At 46.8% G+C, this 20,862-nt stretch overlaps 1 protein-coding gene across 1 annotated transcript in view; it reads left to right on the top strand.

Moving 5' to 3' along the window:
* ADARB2 (adenosine deaminase RNA specific B2 (inactive)) overlaps positions 1-20,862 on the top strand; it is a 509,391-nt gene that overhangs the window by 76,679 nt on the left and 411,850 nt on the right. The window lies entirely within an intron of this gene.

The following is a 20,862-nucleotide window of genomic DNA, read 5'->3' as shown; positions in this document are numbered from 1 at the left end:
TCTGTTACTCCCCTCCCCCAGCCACACGGAGTCTCCCTCCTGGGGATCCTGACTTACTTCCTCTTTGTCCCCTGGAGCAAGGCGGCCTTGCAGTTGCAGGCCGCTGAAAACCCCATTAATAAAAACCCTGCTAGGGAGGGTTGACAGGAAAAAAAAGTTAACTATTCACCATCAATTTGATTACCCATTTATTGAGGGTCTACTGTGTCCATGCCATTGTGCCTGGTCCTAAATTCAGGGAAATTTAACGGGATTTGGGAGGAGATGAGACCAAACATGTGGTACCTCAAAACCCAGACCCTGAGGCTCTGCAGGCACAGAAGGCGTCGGGTGGAGGGCATTGACCGAAATCGAATGCAGGCACATTCCTGGGCCCCCCGACATTCCTGAGCCCCCCACAGAAGGCGTCAGGTAGACAGCGTTGACCAAGATCGAATGCAGGCACATTCCTGGGCCCCCCGACATTCCTGAGCCCCCCACAGAAGGCGTCAGGTAGACAGCGTTGACCAAGATCGAATGCAGTCATATTCCTGGGCCCCCCAACATTCCTGGGTCCTCCACAGAACCTACAGCAGCCTCGAACCCCACCCTCCTCATGCCCCTGGCCTGTCATCAATACCCTCTGCTGGACACTAGCGAGGGCGGTTCCTTCTGTGTCTCAGGAGCAGCTCTGAGCAGGAGTTCCTGTTCCCTGCTGTTTCCCCAAGTCCTTCTGCCATGACTGGGACCCCAGGCCAGCCAGCGCCCGGGCACTGGTCTCCCTCCTCACCATCTCCCGTCTGTCTCCAGGCTCTGGCAGCAGCCCTGTATTTCCCGTGGACACTGTTCCCCTCGAGGAAGTCACCTCCGCAGGAAGGTGGCCCTCGGAGACGACAACAGCCTCACATTGGGATCAGCCGCCCTTTTGCAGGGAAGCTCTAAGTGGCCATTTCCAAGCACTCTGTGACTGGGTGCCTGGGACCATTGTCATCGGGATCCTAGGTGTAGAAGGACTTCGTCACCTGAGGGTCATCCTGGGAGGAGGAGGTCTCCGTCATCACCGGGATCCCAGGGGGAAGAGGCCTCCGTCGTCTGAGGGACTCGGCTTCTCAGGGAGGACACTGGCCTTGGCGGATGGCCACAAGCGGGGCAGAGCGGAGAGGGCGTGCGTCCCCCCCACTCTGCACACACGCACCCGTCCGTCCTCACTGTCAGGAATCGACTGGTTTGTTTATCAGTCCTAGGCCAGGACTAAGACTAGAGGGGGCGGTAAGAGGGCATCTCTCGGAGTGAAAGCACACAGTCAAGTTCAGCACCATCTAACTGCTTTAAAAATGGGTAATGAGCCTGCCTTGCTGATGCTGACCTGTGTGAAGAAGGCCCGCCTCAGGACGGCTTGTTTTCATGAGGACTGAAAAGGTCGAAACAAAACCAAGAACAACAATATGCTACCCAGTAGGGAAAGGAAATTAATGAATAAGGAAAAATCATAGCGATAATTCTAGCAAGCAACGATTTTCTTTTGCACAAATTAGCTATTTCTAATTCGCCCCGAGGCAATTTCTCTTCCTCCCCTGAGAGCAGATGTCAGTGGTGGGAGGACAGAACCCAACAGGCGAGCCCTGAGCTCTGGAAAGTGGGGAAAGGAAGTGGGGTGCTCCCAGGAGGGGCACAGATGGCCTGGTCTTCCCGGGAGCTGGCAGCAGCCTGAGATTACACGGAATGAATTAAACCCAGTAGGGGCCTTGGCAGTCCCGGTCACTGCTACGTCCCTCGCGGGGCTGGTGCACGGTGGGTGCTCAGGAGCATTTGTGGAACAGATGCCCCAGTTAAAAGCTGAGACTGGGCAGCCACGCTGAGCTGTCACTGGCCTGGGCTGTGCTGCAGGGCGTGAGGTGGCCCCTCCCCAAAGAAGCAAGCAGGGGACAGACCCGCTTTGGGTTTTGTAGTGTGCGACCTCCTAAAACATCAAAGATATTGGATGGCCAATCAGAGTTCACCCAAATTACTGGACTACGGTGACCATAATCACAAAGAGAAAGGCGCAGCCCCATCCCCAAGGATCTCAAGAGGGCTGGTGGGGCCCAGCTCTCTGTATTCAAGACCATTTTATTTATAGTCGTTTTTCTCAAGAACTGATGGTTTTCGATGGATCTTTATGTAAGCCGGACCAGTGGCGACAGCGACCTCTCCCAGGCAGGCTCTGCTCCCACTGGGAACCAACCCTGGGTCATGTGGGGTGAGAAGAGCCCCGAGGGGACCCTGGGCCTGTGTGATGGTCACCTTCACAGGCAGAGAGAAAGCAGCACCCATAGGCGGGCAGCCCCTGCTCCTGCCGAGAGTCATGCCCACCACCTGCGGCAGCAAGGACCCGCTCCGCTGTCTGCTGTCTTCATTTATTCTGCACGAAACGTACCCCGTGCTTGGCAACAATTACAAATGATGAACAGCGCAGGCCTGAAATTTCTGTCTGTGGGAGAGACAGCTGGCAAGGGACTAGCATGCTAAGGTCAGGGGCTGGTTCTGGAAGTTCCTTCCAGTCAAGGAATGTGGTTGTCTAGGCGTGCACAAGCAAAGGGGCGCGGCTGGTGGAGAACGCTGCCCTGGCTGTGGCAGGTGGGGGTGCCACCCCCTCTCTCACATCACCCAATGCGGTGAGGCTTGTGGGACCCTGAGAACCAGGGAGGGTGACCTGCCCCAGCCACCCCGACACCCCCAGGACTCACCAGGGCTGACCTTGGAGACCTTGTCCGGAGGGGGCCTTTGCCGAGCCAGGGCTCGATGGAGAGACTCTTTATTCTGAGCTGTTTATTTCAGCACAGGGGGGTTCCTAATGGAGCCGTCAGACCTTGCTCATTGGCTAATAGTTTAATTGGGCCCATCTGGAGGACGCTGTGGTGAGAACTGTCCCTGCTCTGATACTGGCAGAGAGGCAATTTGTCATTCTGGGGCCGGTGACTGGCACTCCTGTCCCCAAAGCCACACAGAAGCCGGGCCGTCTGTCTCACGAGGGGAGAGCGGAACATCTGAAGCATTGTGTGCTCACCTTGGCACAGAATGAGAAACGCGGTTCTCCGGTGTCCTTCAGATAACCTCGGCTTGGGAGACCAAGCTGCTGAAGTCAGCCTGGCACTGTGTGCACGTGAGCCGGGAAAAGCTGCTCCACCATCCCCGACACGCGGAGTTTTGGTGACCATGGGACATCCGCGTCAGCGTTTGCCAGTGGCCCCCGACACTCTGCTAGGGGCAGATGTCCCACCACTGAGAAACTCCAGGCATGCACATCTTCCTCAAGTGTCATTAAATGTCAGGCCTTCTTACTTCCCTGTCTGGGACTGCAGTGGGTGGACAGAGAATTAAAGCTTCACTCCAGGAAAGACCTTGTGGACGGTCAGTGGAGTCATGTGCCCGTTTAATTTAAGATAGTAAGGGACAGATTAAATTAGACCTCTCATGGACTGATAGCAAGGACTTCTAATGCAGTTAGATCAGTATCCGACACTTTTCTATGGGAAGGTGCTGTGAAGTTCGCGAAGACTGGCGGAGGTGCGTTTCCCTGCGCTGTGGTCATGTCTAGGCTGCAGCTCTACCAGCCCCACATTATTTATGAGCTGCCTCCATTCTCCACCCCCTTCAGTATCACGGCCCCTCGAGTACTTAGCTTGTCAAAGGTCCTAGTGAAGTGTTTTTACCATCTCGTAATGTGGGTGCTGACCTACTCAAAACACCAGGAGGCTCCCCTTGCAAACCCAGCATTTTCTTCCCCTTTAAGTGACATCTACCAAGGGTAAGTAGCTTCTAGAAACACTGAAGAATTTCTTACCCCCAAAAAACATAAACCAGGCTATAAATCTCACTCTTTGCAGTGCTGTCATTTAACTCTATGCTTCACAAAAGAATGTGAGAGCAGTTGTGAACATGGCCAGTCTTACAGACACCACCACCATATTTATGGCAGGTGTCCACCATGGGGTACAACAGCAAGAGCAAATACAGTCTAATTGTTCATGGATATTTCACCTTGGGAAGACCTTCAGGGAGGGTCTGTAGTTATGAAAAGGTACAATATGCAGCCCAGCCAGTGACAGAAGCAGGACCTCCAGGTCCTCCTGGGTTCGTGTAATCACCCCCCCTCAGGAAGCCACTCCCTCGTGATTTCAGAAATTGTCTCAGGTAATTTTAGCAGTGATTATGTGTGCATTACAGATCCAAGATCTCTAATGGAGCTGGAGAGACCATCTCCTCTGCCTGAATAGATACAGCACTCTTACTGATGATACAGCTGAAACCCAGAAAGTCAGCAGCTCCGTGAACTCATGACTGGGGTGTCCAGCACCTCATCTTGTGACTGTCTGGCTGAGATACACCCTGGCTCTCCCAGGGGCACATCCCGCTGACTGGAGCACACTCTGGCCCATCTGGCAATCTGGCCCAGGTTATAGGGTCATTTCTGGCAAAGCCAATTAGAATTTCGTATATGTGCCTAAACATTTGAGACACCCATATCTTGTGTAAAGAAGCTAGCTGTTGAAACAGAAAAGTGGACACAAGTTAGCTTTGAAATAAGCCATAGAGAAAATAAAAGGGAGACGTTATCATAGGGCAGAATGGTCAGGAAAGATGAACTGTGGTTGAAGGGCAGGACAGAGGCCCAGGTCTTGATAGAGAAGGGTATGCCCTGTGGAAAATCAGGAAATACTCGATGCTGGAGATTGCACATGAGGAGTCACAAGGGACTTTGAAAATTCCCTTCAAATTCCCTGATTCCAATTTATGATATGACTTCAAACCCAGTACAAGTACATGACTAAGGACATTTCAAAGACCCTAAAAACAAATCATACTTTTTTTTTTTTCTGAATTTCATTCCATACAAGCAAATTAGGCTGATTCAACAAAACATACATGGAAAGATGGGCGTGAATGTGTTGAGTTTGCGTCTGAGCCCCGTGCCTGTGCACCCCGGGTGCCCCACACAGCCTCTCTGAGCTGCACCGGAGCAGCCACTTTTTCGAGATTTCTATACCAAGCATGGTAGCATCCTCTGTAAAGTGCCTTTTTATCACTGCAAACTATGGAGGGGCCTCGCGCCTGGTGCTGAGTAGGTCCGGCGCCACCTACTGGCCAGCGACTGACATTGCACCAGTTGTTGAATCTCAGTAAGCCTCAGTTTCCCCTATAAGATGAGGGGCTTGAGACTGCCCCTCGAGAACAGTGGTGCCGACTCCATGGTCCACCCCATGGAAGATACTTTCTAACGCAGACGGCGTCTAAAACACGCTCAGTAGCCGGCCATTACTTCTGCTGCTAAGATACCAGTATGGCTAGACTAGACTTCATTAGTTGATATAATGGCAGATTCATCTTCTGAACATGCATTAAAACAGAAAGGCAGCTCAAAGTGTACCAGAGCTGGATTGTGTGAAAGCCTGTTTCCACGGGGGCCAGAATCTCTTGATCGAACATACATATGGACCAAGGCTTACCCACATGTTTATTTTGTAAGTGAACAGTTCTCGGGAGTACACAGGGACGATTCCAAGCACAACGTGATTTATTTTGTAAAACTGTGGGGGGAATGGCAGAACAAATATTTCCTAGAAAAACACACTTTTAAAATAAGCAGTTGAGCCAGCTCAAGTTCATTCCATTTATGAAGGGTCCTGGGGATGCATGAGGAGGCTGACAATCAAGCTAAGGTGCTTCCTGTGTCCCAGCTTCAAGGTAAAGAACATGGCTTTGTGCCTGGTTGTGTGTGAAAGGGTTGGAGATATATCCTGCTTTGAAGATGCTGTTACTGTGGAAGATGAATTATTTTAGGAAGCAAAGGGTAAAGTGCAGCACAGATACAGTGTAAACTTCATGTACTCACCTGCAGAAGTTCAGAAGCCAGAGAAATGTTACACTTCGGAAGAAAGAAATCAGAAGCTTTTAAAAACTATAAAAATATGTTTTCAGTTTCCTAAGCTTTCTGGTAACATGTCTGTGTGGCTTTAAACTGCAATCTTCTTGGATTTCCCTAAATTATTCCTCTCAGAGAAGACATGTATACACTCAATTAGAATTTCTCACACCAGCTTAATGGCATTTCAGGCTCACAAACTGGAGCCTCCAGTTCCAGATATAAATTTAAAATTTGTATATGTAATGCATACACTCACACATACACACATACATACATGCAACACATATACACAACATACACATGTACATATATACACATATACACTCACATGCATACACACACATATATACACATACACACATACATATATACACACACCACACATATACACATATATGCACAACATATACACACATACATACAGATATATACACATATACATACTCATATATATACATATATGCACACATACACACATGTATACACACACATACACCTATATATACATATATACTCGTATATCCCCCACACATGTATATCCATGCACATATAAACACATGTCCCCACACATACATATATACACACACTATATACACATATACATGCAGATATATGCACACATGTATACTCACACATATATAAACACACACACACAAATATGCAGACACATATATACACATGTATACACACAGGTATACATACATACACACATATACACATATTTAAATGTGTATACACAGGAATACACATATATACATCTCTATACACATATATGCACACACGTGTATACACACATGCACATACATATATAGACACATACACATGTGCACACACATATGTACATGCACACACACTTTTTTTTCATAAAGAGCCAATGGTGGAAAAAATCACAGCTAACAGAAAATAATGGCTCATGCAATCCTGCAATTGTCTGTTTCTACAAAGAACTCTAAAGCACTTTCTTCTTTCTAATGTTCCTGGAAAAAGACTTTGAAGTGAAAGAGCCTCAGAGTATTTACTCATCTTGGGGACGGTCTCTGCAGTTACGCGTCTTTTTAAATTACGGCTCCAGAGCAGCAGGCGCTGTAATGAATAACATCAGCAGTGACAACAGAACTCGTGCAAGTGTCGGTGGCAACACGGCATGCAGTTTTCTGCTCTGGATTTCATCCTCCCAAAAATGGTGTGGTCTTTCCATTTTCTCACCAGCCCCCTTCACTGACAGCCACCTTATTTCTAGGATCCAGAGGGACTCTTGCATGCTGGTCACAGGCACGCAGGCGCTGGCAGGACTGCACCAAGGGTGCATGCTCGGTTGTTGGTGTCGTGTGGGGAGCACACAGCAATCACACTCTGTGTGTCTCCGGGATCTTTGCTGAGTTCATCAGCACCTCAAATAGCACATCACACGCCCCCTCCCACATGTGAAAACAAATGAACAGAAAGGGAGAGAGCTGTCTGAGAGGTGTCAAACTGGTGAAGAGCGGAGAATTTAGGACTAAAAGGGACTGTTGCAAGTTCGGATTTGAGTCCAGAGCCCTGCTCTCATCTTGATGGAAAGATTGGCATTTTGCTGCCAGTGGGGTCAACCTGACTGTCTTCTGTGACCACACTGGCAGCAGTGTGAGTTCACCGTGCAGCCACACCCACCAGCAGCCAAAGCCACTGCCCTTCCCAATAGTCATCAGGACCCACACACCATTAGGAGTTTTTCTTTCAATGTCTGATTTTCTCTCTTCCTATTCAATGAGACCACGGTTCATTGTTTGTGGATTCAAAGGATGCCAAGAACATGCAGAGAGAGAGTCTGGGCTAGAAAAGAGTCCCTCAAGATGCACACGGTCTGGGTGTGCATGGGGGCTTGAGCTCTCGTGCCATTTTGCTGTTTGACAAAGCCCAGCATGGCTAAGATGGCAGCAGTAAAGGGAACTGTCATGAGCTAGGGTGGACCCCAGGACACATCGTCTTAGAGCACTTGGGCCATGTGGATAGACCTGGGTGTGTCCTAATGGAAATCCCTCAGGGGTTGTAAGCTGCCCCTAACTCACCTGTGTGCACCTTGTAGAGTCTGCATGGGGATCTTCCCTCTGGGAGCCTTTCCTGGACCTCTCTGCATCAGACTGGCTGCTGTCCTCATGTGTCCCTGGGACATGCCTCCTAATGCCACTCTGGTTGTCATTTGTCATTATCTGTCTCATGTTTGTGGGATGGTGAGCTCCACCAGGCAGGGACAGACAGCACCTCACAGCGAGCCTTCCCTGTGCTGGAATGACTGATTGAGTTTATGAATGAATAAGCCTGATGAATGAAGAAGAATGAGGGATGAAAAAAGGATGTCTTGAGCAAAGAAGAGATCCCAGGCATTGGGGCATAGGCATTCAAGTGAACTCCAGAGAGCAGAGGCAGAGGGGGCAGCTCAACATTGCAGAGTTTCGTGATGGAGATGAGATGTAGACGGCAGGGAGGTAGGAGGCAGGCAAGCGCCATCCATGGACTCAGAGCTGGGTTAGATGTGACAGAGCCTCCAACAGGTCTGAGGAGTGCTTAGATGCACGTTTACATACACTGCCGGCGTGAGTTTTGGTTTTGTGCACCTGAGGCATCCTTAGACCAGGTAAGGAAACTGTCACAGAGTTGGACTTTAAGTGGATGCTGTCTTCCTGCAAACTTCAAGAACTTAAGTTAGAGGCTTTATGTGGAAGCAAAAAAGTGGTTGTATCCCCCGTACTTCTGCTACGCAATGGGAGTTCTTCTGCATTCCCGTACTTCTGCAGGGGCAGTGGGAGTTCCATAGCTGTGCAGGCTCCAGGTCGATGGGCTGGCATGCATCTCTACCCTGGTCCATCTAACCTCCCAGTAGGGACATATAGTCACACCTAAGGCTTTACAGCCCATCCAGTGGGCTGTACCATAGCAATGCATGCATAAGCAATGCAATAATGACCTCAGAGCGAATCGTGTTATTGGCTAATCTGATGGAAACGTCTTAAGTGCTCAGAGCATTGGTCCCTGTGTCATCCCACATCCCCTGCAAAGGGGGCCACATCCCCTGCCAGAGTCCCAGGACCCGCTGGTTCTCCTCTCTGAAGCTAGTTTTCCATGCATTGGCATTTTTGCCAAATAACATTTCTTTTATACACACTAACCACATAAACATCCTCCTTAGCCAAACGCTGGCATTCTGCAGTCTACCTCGACCTCTTTTCTGTGTGTTTGTATAGGCGTGACATGCACTCTTGAAACTGCTTGCGAAAATTAGCATGACAAAGTCACACTGGACGAGCCCCTAGCCCTCATTATTTGAGAGTGAAATCTCGAGTCATAAATTTAAACATTAACAAAACAAAGCGAAAATCCAGAACCTCAAGATGAGGAATTCTGTGCCAATGCAATCTCTCATTCGGCCAGAAAAGTCATTTGAAAGGCTTCCCACCCTCCTTACAAGTGTGAAAGGCATCAGCAGCAGGAGACTTCATGGAGCCTTTCTTGTACAGACAAGAAAAATGGCTTGTGCTCTGCCAGCATCATTGACTGTCCACTCCGCGCAGGCGCCTGGCAGGACAAGACAAAGCTCATGTGACAGCAACGGGAACAGCCTGCACATTTCTCTGTCACCACCGATGATAACCTGTGTCACCACCAGCGTGTGCACATTTTGCTTTTTTAAAGAATGCTTGAGAATTCCCCACTCCTTTGTCCTTCTCCTTCTCCCTGCTCCCCCGACCGAGCCTGGATAGCAAAGGGAGGTGATAGATGTAGGCAGCTAAAAATAGTTTGTTTTGCATGTAACATACAAGCAAGTGAATAATTTTCTTCTGTAAGCAAGACGCCCGGGGACAGGGGGAGCTTGGTGGCAGTGGCAGCTCGACGACATTGATGGAGTGCTGTTCCCAGCGCAGTAAATCAGTAGTGGTGTAGCTTGGCGCGCTCGCAAATGCACTGCAGCCTAGAGGAAGAAACTACCAAAGCCCTGGAGGAATACTTCCTGCGTTTAAAAATTATCCTTGAGCTCTTTGTGGTTGACACAGGGAATTTGATCATTTATCCTCAGCTCGTGTAAATGGCATAATGAATGCCCCATCTTCCTGCATTAGCTGCTTCCACCCCTGGCTTTGAGATAACCTGGAGTTTTATTTATCCCGGGCTGAGGGGGCCTGGCAGACAGCCGTGTGTGCTGTGTGCTATTCGGCAATGAAGCCCTCTGTGAGGAAGCCTGGGGAGAGGAGAGCACACCGCCCTACTTTCACATTACTGACCTAAAGTAGCATCCACTTCTCTAGGGACCAGCCTAATCCACCAGGCACCTTGTCACTGTCACTCCCCAGGCTCCAAATCATTCTCAGGATTGGAATTAGAGATCTGGGATTGGGTTTCTGCAGAGACAGCAAATTAGCCCCGATGCCTCTGTACAGGGTAAAAAAAAAAAGAAAGAAAAGAAAAAAAGTTGATTTTGGAGCTGCACGCGCAGGCTGGAAGGGACCTTTGTGGTCCTGAAGCCCAGGCGCCCCTGAAGAGCAGGGAACCGGGAGCTGTCCGTGGTCCTGACGGGCGTCACAGCAGGACTTGGGTCCTTCCTGGTCTCTCCAAGGTCAGGGCAGCTCCCTCTTCCACCTTATTCACCCACTTCCCCATATTGGTGAAGCTGACGTCACTGTTGCTTTTGTTTCTGGGGGGACAAAATCATGAAGTCACCCTAGCTCCCCGCCATCAGCCAGCCTCCAGGTGACCCTGACCTAAGGGTGGCCTGTAGCCCTCCACTCTGGGAAAATGTAATGCATCAAGTGTAACTGGCAGTTACCTCATCTGACATGAAAGTGAGTGTGGGGAGAAATGAGTCATTCAGCTTCCATCTGCAGGTGGCTAAGTTTACAGGCACAGAGACTTTGTACTGAAAACACTACAAAAAGGGAATTCCAGCCCTTTCATGTAAAACATCATCAACACCCTTTAGGCAAAAATCTGTTTTTTCTGTGTTTGATGGTGTGTCTTATTTAATGTAGCACCTTGGATAGGGGAGACAGAGTAGATTCCATTAGAGATGAGTTTTAAATCCAGCTTTGCTACTCACCAACCCCATGGCCTTTGGGCATCTGTGCCTCAGTTTCCCCATGTGTAAAGTGGAGAGGTGTGCCTACCTCCTGTTGATTAGGTGCATTGCCTGAATACACACCCTGCTCTCTTGGTCCTGTGCGTGCACATGGTGGGAATCCATTCATGCTGACATCATGGCTAATTAGGAGGCTGCCACAGGGTGGAGGTTTACTAGACTTAGAGGGGTCGTGTGGACCTCTCTCGCTTCTCTCCAGGCAGATATGTTACCTGCCTGCTGTTGACAGCCAAGGGGTGAGTGTGTGTGAGTGTGAGTCTGAATATGTGAGTGTGAGCGGGTGTGTGAGGGAGGGAGTGTGAGTGCGTGTGCACGTGAGTGTGGATGTGAGTTAGTGGGTAAATGTGTGAGTGTAAGTGTGGGTGTGTGAGTGTCTATGGTGAGATGCCCTTGAGCTAATTCGCTATTTTGAAAGACTGTGGTGAGTGATATTTATTGGTAGCAGGTCAGTTCTAATAGCTCCTTCTTTATCTTGCTTTTATTTTATATAAAGTATATCAATGTGGTGGGTTTTTATGATCAAATGATCTGATTGGCTATAATATGTTATTTGAGCAATAAAAACTGGGAAATACTTAATTGTAATAAATACTGACATAAATTTGCCAAAACGTGCATGTGGCTGCCTCTACTGTTGATGACGTTTACCGATACTTAACTCATCCCAGGAAGATAGGGGAACTGACATGCCTGCATCCCTTTCCGTAGGGCCAAGTTCACGAGTTTCAGGAAGATTTGAAGTTAAAGGATTTGGGTGGATTGTTCATTCAACAAGTAATCACAGAGCACCGACAATGTGGCAAGCAATGCTTTGAGTGTTTTTGATATAAGGTAGACAAAATCCATGCGCTTTCGAAGTTTATGACCTCACACAAGTTCTGGTTTTGATTTCTGAGTTTTTGGGTCAAATTTTCAAAAGAAGTCATTAATGGCACAAATATGGAGAATGAGACTTTTTGCTCTCAAAATATAAAAATAAAACATAATAAATGTCAAATATTTGCACTGAAGTAAAATGTAAATTAGTTATAACAGGAGCACTTTTTTTTTTTTTTTTTGAAATGAAGTCTCGCTCTGTCGCCCAGGCTGGAGTGCAATGGCACCATCTCAGCTCACTGCAACCTCCACCTCCTGGGTTCAAGTGATTCTCCTGACTCAGCCTCCCAAGTAGCTGGGATTACAGGTGCACACCACCACACCAGGCTAATTTTTGTATTTTTAGTAGAGACGGGGTTTCATCGTGTTGGCCAGGCTGGTCTCCAACTCCTGACAGGTGATCCACCCACCTCGGCCTCCCAAAGCGCTGGGATGACAGGTGTGAGCCGCCGCCCCCAGCCAGGAGCACATTTTTTAAAAAAGATTTATAAGGAAATAATTTTAACAGACTAATTTGGAAAGCAGAACGCTAGCAGACACTGGCAAGACGTGCAGATGGAGGAGGGGCTGGAGTCTCCCTGCAGCACTCTGGCAACAAAGGCGCAGTGAAACAGGTGCTCCCTAAGTCCTTAAAGAATCAGCTTTCTGCTGCTCTTTTAACTACAGATGAGGTTTTGGCTAAAACCCCCGTAGCTTCTGTGTTCTAGAAATAAATACAGACCTTTTATTTCCTCCAAAAAATGTTGTGGTTTAAACAACAGCCTAGGTGGTTTTTAGTTCTGATATTGGGTTGTTCACATTGTTTGTTTTTATGAAGTTATAATAAAGCAGCTGACATTAGTTATACTAGGTCAGCACACGGCAGGTCAAAGTGGAAACACCTCACTTCGTGCTGTTGCTTTGATTGGACTTTATCAGCTTTCAGACCCTTTTGGAGCTACTCCATGCTTTGTCAATGCTGGATTTAGATTTAAATGCCCAGAGATTTTTTATTGAATTATTTTATATCGGGTGCTAAATAACATAATGAGATCCACCCTTGGTAACACATGGTGTTCATATCCATTACATATATTTTTAATATGTATTTGTAGTTTATGAAAATGTTTTTTAGATTTAGCTAACCTTTCCTCTTAGCAAAGATAACTAAGAATGAAGACAAAAGAATGAATACTTTTTCTCCAGAATCTAAGGTTTTCATGAGTTCGCTGACGTTAGCTAAGAGTGGATTTGGGATCTTATGATTGTGGCCAGGCGAGAGCACAGGGCAGCTTTTTCCAGCCGGGTTGGGTTACATTCACCTCACCATCTCATCCCAAGCTTTCCTTTCATATCCTTTACTTTCTGTTACTAAAATTCACGATGTACCATTAGTCTCCTTTTGAGTCATCTATCTTCTCACTAATACATTTTTCAAATAGTATACAAAACAAACAAAATACTTCATAGTTTAATAGTGTTTCAGAAGATCGTCCATAAAAACATTTATGGTGTATAAACATTTGTGTGTGTGCATGTGTGTGTGTCTGTGTGTGTGCATGTGTGTGTCTGTGTGTTTTTGTGTGTACTGTGTGCATGTGTGTGTGTCTATGTGTGTGTGCGTGTGTGTGTCTGTGTGTGTGTCTGTGTGTGCGCATGTGTGTGTCTGTGTGTGTGCATGTGTGTGTCTGTGTGTTTTTGTGTGTACTGTGTGCATGTGTGTGTGTCTATGTGTGTGTGCGTGTGTGTGTCTGTGTGTCTGTGTGTGCGCATGTGTGTGTCTGTGTGTGTGCATGTGTGTGTCTGTGTGTTTTTGTGTGTGTCTGTGTATGTGCATGTGTGTCTGTGTGTGTTTTTGTGTGTGTGTCTGTGTGTGTGCCTGTGTGTCTGTGTGTGCGTGTGTGTGTGTGTGTGTGTATGTGTGCGCGTGTCTCCCAGGCAACAACAGGATTCACCTAGGTAGTTTGTTATCTGGAAAATGCTTAAGATGTTCGGCTTAATTTGTGGGTTTAGTTTAGAGTATCCACCATTTCTATGGTTTCTGTCTCAATTGTGTTTTCCTCATATTTCACGTCAAAATGTAAATGGGACCCTGGAGTCCCTCTAACTGCAGCTCTGACACTAGCTTTTAACCTGCTTTAGAAGGTAGAATTGGTTCTGTTTATTTGTCGCTTTCTTTCAAAGACACTAGTGATTCTCATGCTGGACAGGAACCGTGATATCTACCCCTCCCTCTCTAGCGTGTCCCCGCTGAAGAACCAGGCATTTAGGAAGAGAGCTTGAACTTAACCCCTTCCACCTAAGGAGTAAGACTATAATTGTCAAACGAAAATGAGACTTCTAAACTGAATTTTACAAAGGTACAATCTCTAACAAACTAGCTAAGGATGGAGTAGATTTCCTTGGGAGAAACAGTAAAACAGCCTTGGGAGACAGACAGCGAGTTCCTCATCACTAGAGGTGTGTAAGTATAGCCGCTGTGCCCCCTCAGCGATGGCATCCAGCGTTTATGGGCTGTGGGATTAAAACACACTTCAGGCCTTTCTGCCAACACCCCATTAAGGCCTGAAGTTTTTTTCTGAGTGGTTCCTCCAAGAACCACTGTGCCTGTTAGAAGGGCAGTTCGTGGCTTTGAGGCTCGACCTGAACCCTCTTCATGTTTTTGTTTGTTTGTTTGTTTTGTTCTGTTTTTTTGAGACAGAGTCTCACTCTGTCACCCAGGCTGGAGTGCAGTGGCGCGATCTCGGCTCGCTGCAATCTCCGCCTCCTGGGTTCAAGTGATTCCCCTGCCTCAGCCTCCTGAGTAGCTGGGACTACAGGCGCCCGCCACCACGCCCAGCTAATTTTTTGTGTTTTAGTAGAGACGGGGTTTCACCATGTTGGTCAGGATGGCCTCGAACTCCTAACCTCATGATCCTCTTGCCTTGACCTCCCAAAGTGCTGGGATGACAGGCGTGAGCCACAGTGCCCGGCCCTCTTCATGTTTTATGAGAACGGGAAGTCAGGTTGGAGCCCAAAGCTTTCTTAAGGCAGTGGATCAGCTGCGATCATCAGGCTGCTCATAAATGGTCTGGGATTGTGGGCCAGCCAGGGAGAAACGGCCAAGACAAAGCTCACTTTGTTCCACAACTGGTGGCATTTCTTGGTCTTCTCTGATTCCAAGACCCTGGGATATTCCTGAAGGTTCTGGGGACTTCTCTTCCAGGGCCACATGACTGTCCACAGTGCAGGCTCTAAGCCCTGCTCTAGGAAGAACCACACAGTCAGCCTCCTGGATGCAGTCAGCCTTCTGGCTCAGTTCCCCAACAGGCTTGCCAGGCGGCAGGAGAGCACCCATGCCCATGGGACCATGGCCCTCCCATTCTCCTGAAGTGCTCTGGCTTTAGGAGACGACCGGGGCATGCCTGCTGCCTGCTGTTGCCACTCTGACTGCACAAACACTTGTACCATGATGAGGGGATGGCCCTGATGGTCTCAAACCAAGACACTTGCCAAGACGGCTTCTTCCCCCCCGGAAGTCCGTGTGAGTGCAGGCCAGGCAGCTGAGTCCTCTCCACTTCCTTTAAGAAAAAGGCCTGTGTGACTTGTGTCACCTGCATGGGGGGAGCACGGATGGGAAGTATGGGAGCCCCCGACACACCGTTTTAAGCAAATAGAAGATGAGTGGTGAGTGGTGATTTTGCCTTTTCTCCCAGCTCGTCAGGTCCAGCTGTGTCATCTCGTAGACACGGAGAGGACTGACTGCAGTGGGAACCACCATTTATTAGATGAGCAACCTTACAAAAAAACACTTAATCCTAAATCTCATTCTACTCACCTGGAAAATGATGGTGATAAAATTATCTGCCTCATCGGCTTGTTGTAAGAAACTGTGTGATGCACACGAGGCACAGAGAGCGATGTTTGGCCAGCAGTCAGCACTCAATAAATGTTCACCTGAAATATATATCCTTCTATATAATTGGCCTGACAAAAAAAAAAACCTCATGGAAGTAGAACAATAGACCAAAGCTTTATAAGGTCTCAATTGAGTCAAACTGTTTAAAAAAGCTTGCCTTGAGCTACATTCATTATGGCTTTTAGAAATGCCATTTCTGTATTAATGCTAAGAGATTTATTTGACATCAAGTTAGCCAAATACATGTACTTTTAGCATTTAAATTAACTTCTTGTCCCAAACTCTAAATGGGGAAATATGTCATCTTTTTTCAACAATCAAAGCTCATTGTTAATTCACGAGTTAATGACATTTTGAGACTATTTCCATATATTGAAGAGTAATATCTGCATCTGTCCTTCATCTCTCCCGGAATGATTAAAAGTTGCTTCATTTATATTGGGTGTTGAATTTGACAGGGTAATTCAGGAAATACAGCAGCAACTAATGAGAGCTGAAAAGGAACTTTCATTATTGCCAAGTTTTCTCCACGTGGAAAACAGCCTGGAGCATCTCCTCCCAGCCGCCCAAGACCCGTTTGTCCCCCAAACCTCTCTTCTCTGTCTTCTGGTGGAAGCAGCTCCAACCGTTTATTCTCACATTAAAATATTGGCTGTTTTTTCAATGCCAGACAAATAAATTTTCCGTTTTAATTTCTACTTTTCCATTCAGCACCCCTGATACTAGTGCAGGGAAATGGCAGAAGTGGCATTAGGAGGCAGCCTGGAGCAGGAGGGGGTTTGCTTTGGTCATAAACAGGAGCCACACAGACACATTAACTGTATTATTGTGAGCAATTAATACATCATCGTATGAAACTGCGGTTTAAGAGTGGCGACACATTTAAGTTATTTATGTTTTCTAGGGATGGGATAGAAATCTAATCAGAAGAATCATACTGTTAGAGGACAAGAATTCACCTTACAATATTTTCCCTACATTTTGCCACGGATTCTAACTTTTGAGGATCAAGGAACAAATACATTATTTTACGGAAAATTATTTGAAAATGTCAACACCCTGAAACTCTATGTTGAGGGTAATCATTTAAGAAAAAAATCCTTGCCCTCTTCTAAAAGAAAGTGTGTTTGCTTTTCAAGAGTATAATGGGTTTCATTAGACTCACACTTTCCACCAGTAATCAAGATTTGGGGAGTGCAATGTGATTATAGCTCTAATCAAGGAAGAATGCCATAATTAAAGAATGAAGCTGGTGACAGGAAATGCTGCTTCTTCCTTCCCACTCCGAGCTGGCAAGGTGTGGAACTTAAAGGATTCTGCAGAAACAGGATTTACATCATCACGGCAGAAAAATAAATTGCCAAAGATCTGATGTTAGCAGAGCCACTTGTGGTAAAAGAAATCTCAGTAATTTAAAATAAAATGGCTCAGGCAGCAGGATTCCTTCAGTGTGTCTGCCTCTGTTGTGTTGCAGACGCCTTTAATTTTGTAAGATTTAAGCAGGCCGGGCGCGGTGGCTCAAGCCTGTAATCCCAGCACTTTGGGAGGCCGAGACGGGCGGATCACGAGGTCAGGAGATCGAGACCATCCTGGCTAACACGGTGAAACCCCGTCTCTACTAAAAATACAAAAACTAGCCGGGCGAGGTGGCGGGCGCCTGTAGTCCCAGCTACTCGGGAGGCTGAGGCAGGAGAATGGCATAAACCCGGGAGGCGGAGCTTGCAGTGAGCTGAGATCCGGCCACTGCACTCCAGTCCGGGCGACAGAGCGAGACTCCGCCTCAAAAAAAAAAAAAAAGATTTAAGCAACAGCCTTTCAATCATGAATGAGTACTAAATCATACGGCACTTTTCAGAAAAAAAAGAAAGACTCTGATTTTAAGTGCCAAAAGTTAAACAAAGGTTACCCAAAAGTGTTAGTTGGAAATTTTATATATAGAAAGAGATATTATATGTATAATACATAGAAATAGATATTATGTATCAATATTGTATATACTATATCAATATTATATAACATACAATATATAATATTGATATGTGTTATATAATGATATATATTTATATAATATTGATATATTATATGTTATCTAATTTATGATATGTAATATATCATACATGTTATATAATACATAATATATATTATATATTGTATATTGATATGACGCATAATGTCAAATATCTATATATCAATATATGTAGATAGATATCTATCTACATATATACATAAATTGAATAAGTTCAAGCTTTATATCATCAGAGTGTTCTTACCAGCATTCTTGCTGGCATTACTGGTGGTGTGAACCATGGTATCTCTTGCAGCTGCTGGTCTGTGCAGAACCTCCCCCCACATTACATAGACACCATTTCTTTTGGTTTTTTTTTACAGGGTTTCTCACTGTCACCCAGGCTGGAGTCAATGGTGCAATCACAGCTCACTGCAGCCTCAACCTCTGAGGTTCAAGCAATTCTCCTGCATCAGCCTTCTGAGTAGCTGGGACTACAGGTTCATACTACCATGTTCGGTTAATTTTTGTATTTTTTATAGAGACAGGACTTTTCTTTGCAGCCCTGGCTGGTTTCGAACTCCTGAGCTCAAGTGATCTACCTGCTTCAACCTCCCAAACTGTTGGGATTACAGGTGTGAGCCACTGAGCCTGGCTCTTTAGTGCTTTTTAAGAAACTCAGTCTGCCTAGACTGGTTTTGGTTTTTCTCCCAGCCTTGCTTTATGTCTTGCACCCCCCTCAACTCGCTGCCTTGAGCTGTTTCTCATCTTCTGTGTGCTGGAAACCAGGACCCAGTATAAAGTCAGCCTTAGCAAAGGAGCACCCAAGCCCAAAATCGTGCCTCAGAGCCACACCTGGGAGCCCTGCCCTGATGCTCTGTGTGGACTTCATCATGGCTGGGTTGACCTACCCAGTGGCCTTTACGTGTCTTCATTTCTTTGTTAGTTTGCTTTAATGTCAGGTTTCTGCACAGTGTTCCAGAGAGCCCTGTTGCTAGATAAGAGGCCTCTGGGCCAGTGGAGGGGCTTTGACAGCCACACCAGCAACTGTCCAGGGATAGTATGAGGAAGTGTCCAGAGATAGCCAAAGCCTACTGCAAGGAACAAAATGAGTGAAGATAAAAGAAACTGGAATCACTCAACATGTGTCTGAGATAAATGAAGAGTAACTGAATAGTGATTTTAAATTCTCTAAGAGAAATGTGGTTAGCCGGTTCCGTTTACAGGGAGGGGAGATGGAGACAGTGGGAGAGCTTTGAACCCAACCCAGTGTGAGGCTGTCCCAAGGGAGGGAAGCTCAGAGTGGGCGGGCCAGTTGCCCGCAAAGCAGGGAGGTTTCATCATCTGGAGATTTCGACACAACACTAGGCAGAGCCACATCTCAAGGGGACCTGTTGGGTTTGGTCTTCTCCAAGGGAAAATCTGACATAAATGCTTTCAGCTAGCACAGTGCTGTGGTCTCAAGGCTCATACCATCTTAGATGAAGATCCTGCAGATGTGTTCTAAATTAGGTAGGACATGCACCTGCCAGGACTGCTCTGCCTGCCGAGTTCACCACTCCAGCCCCAGCACTTTGCACAGAGCTTGACTCCAAAAACTCTATTGAGTAAATTAACATAAGAACATTTCACTATGAGAAATGATTTAAATAATGAAGGAAGGTGATCATTCTCAAGATAACCTATTAAAATTGTGTATGTTTTTAAACTGTGGCACCCATGGTTGATACTTTTTCAAGGCACTCCTGTATGTAAGATACATTTGAAATTGTAAAAATGCCATAAACTCTTTCAGTGTACATTACAATCTTTTCAATTTCACAAATATACTTATTTTAGTTAATATGTATTGGATCCAGAGAAATGTTAAGTTTATGCCAGCTTTCCAGGGCTGAAATGAAAACCGGCTTCTACAAATACAGATTGGTTTGCTTAACCACATCCAGCTGCAACCGAGAATCGACTAGAATGAGAATAGATCAGAAAAATTAAAAAGTGTTTGTTTTGGAAAGTAACTACTGGTTTTATGAAAAGCTTATTAGAGCTCATTAAAAGTGGATTATTAATGAATATTTGCACTTTTATATTGCTTTCAGTTAACCAGTGTTGGTTGTTCTGGTAATGAATTGAATTCAATTAAAATATTTTTATTACACATACATATAACTCTTTAGAGTGTATCAATGGGAAAGATTATGTGGATATTGTGTTGCTTCTAAAGATTTGAAGTCATGTGACGTATTGTAATAAAAAGGAATCCAGTGCAGGCATGTTGCTGAGTATAGGACAATACTTGGCAGGTTCATTTCCAAACACCTTGTACACCTGAAGTGACCCTAACCTGCAAACTCCAGAAGAAACACGTCCTTCCAGGTAGGAAGGAGTGGCTGGAGGAAAGAGCCTCCAGAGCCCAGGGCCAGCCGGCCGCCCCTCCTCTCAGCTCAAATGGTCCCTGGGGGTCCGTGCTTCCAAGGAGCAGTGTTCAGAACAGCCAGTTCTGAGGCCACCTTGCCCTTGCCTAGGCTGGGCAGCTGGAGAGTCCTGGGAAAATACCCACGGTGGTTTTCTTTAGGAAGCATCACCTCTGTGTCTGTGTCTGTGGCCTGATTACAAAATACAAACACCCACGTCCAGTGTTCTCACAGATGGGCTACGTCTTAGGCCATTGAGTGCACTTTTGGCTGAAGGACCTGCTCAATTGAATCATGTCTCTGGAGCGGGTGTGGGCCCAGGGGCCTCCTGGTGTTGAAGGAGGAGGAAATACACCTGTGGGGACAGGTGCAGAGGGCAGGTGGGAGCAGGCAAGGGTGGGAGAGGGAGCCCAGGAGCCACAGCACAGCCAGGCAGCAGACATGCACAGCATCAGGGGAGGTGTGAAGAGAGGGTGGAGACGAGGAGCTCTGTGTCCCTTTGTGCTGGCAAGGAGCTCCGTGGGGTTCCTGAGGTGCCATGTAGGATGACAGGCCACCTGGACAGGCAGGTTCACATGGTGCTGGCACAGGAGCTGGCACAAGACACTCCTTCAGGCTTCAGGCTGCTCCACACTAGATGAGGGTCCAGAGTCGGGGACCTGGACTGAGTCCCTGGGCCTGCTCAAACCCTCAGGGAGAGCC

The sequence above is a fragment of the Trachypithecus francoisi genome, unplaced genomic scaffold (genome assembly GCF_009764315.1).
Source record: "Trachypithecus francoisi isolate TF-2019V2 unplaced genomic scaffold, Tfra_2.0 Lachesis_group9, whole genome shotgun sequence".
NCBI classification, from domain to species: Eukaryota; Metazoa; Chordata; class Mammalia; order Primates; family Cercopithecidae; genus Trachypithecus; species Trachypithecus francoisi.
The sequence above is the reverse complement of the archived record's forward strand: the minus strand, read 5'-3'. Positions and strand labels throughout refer to the sequence as shown.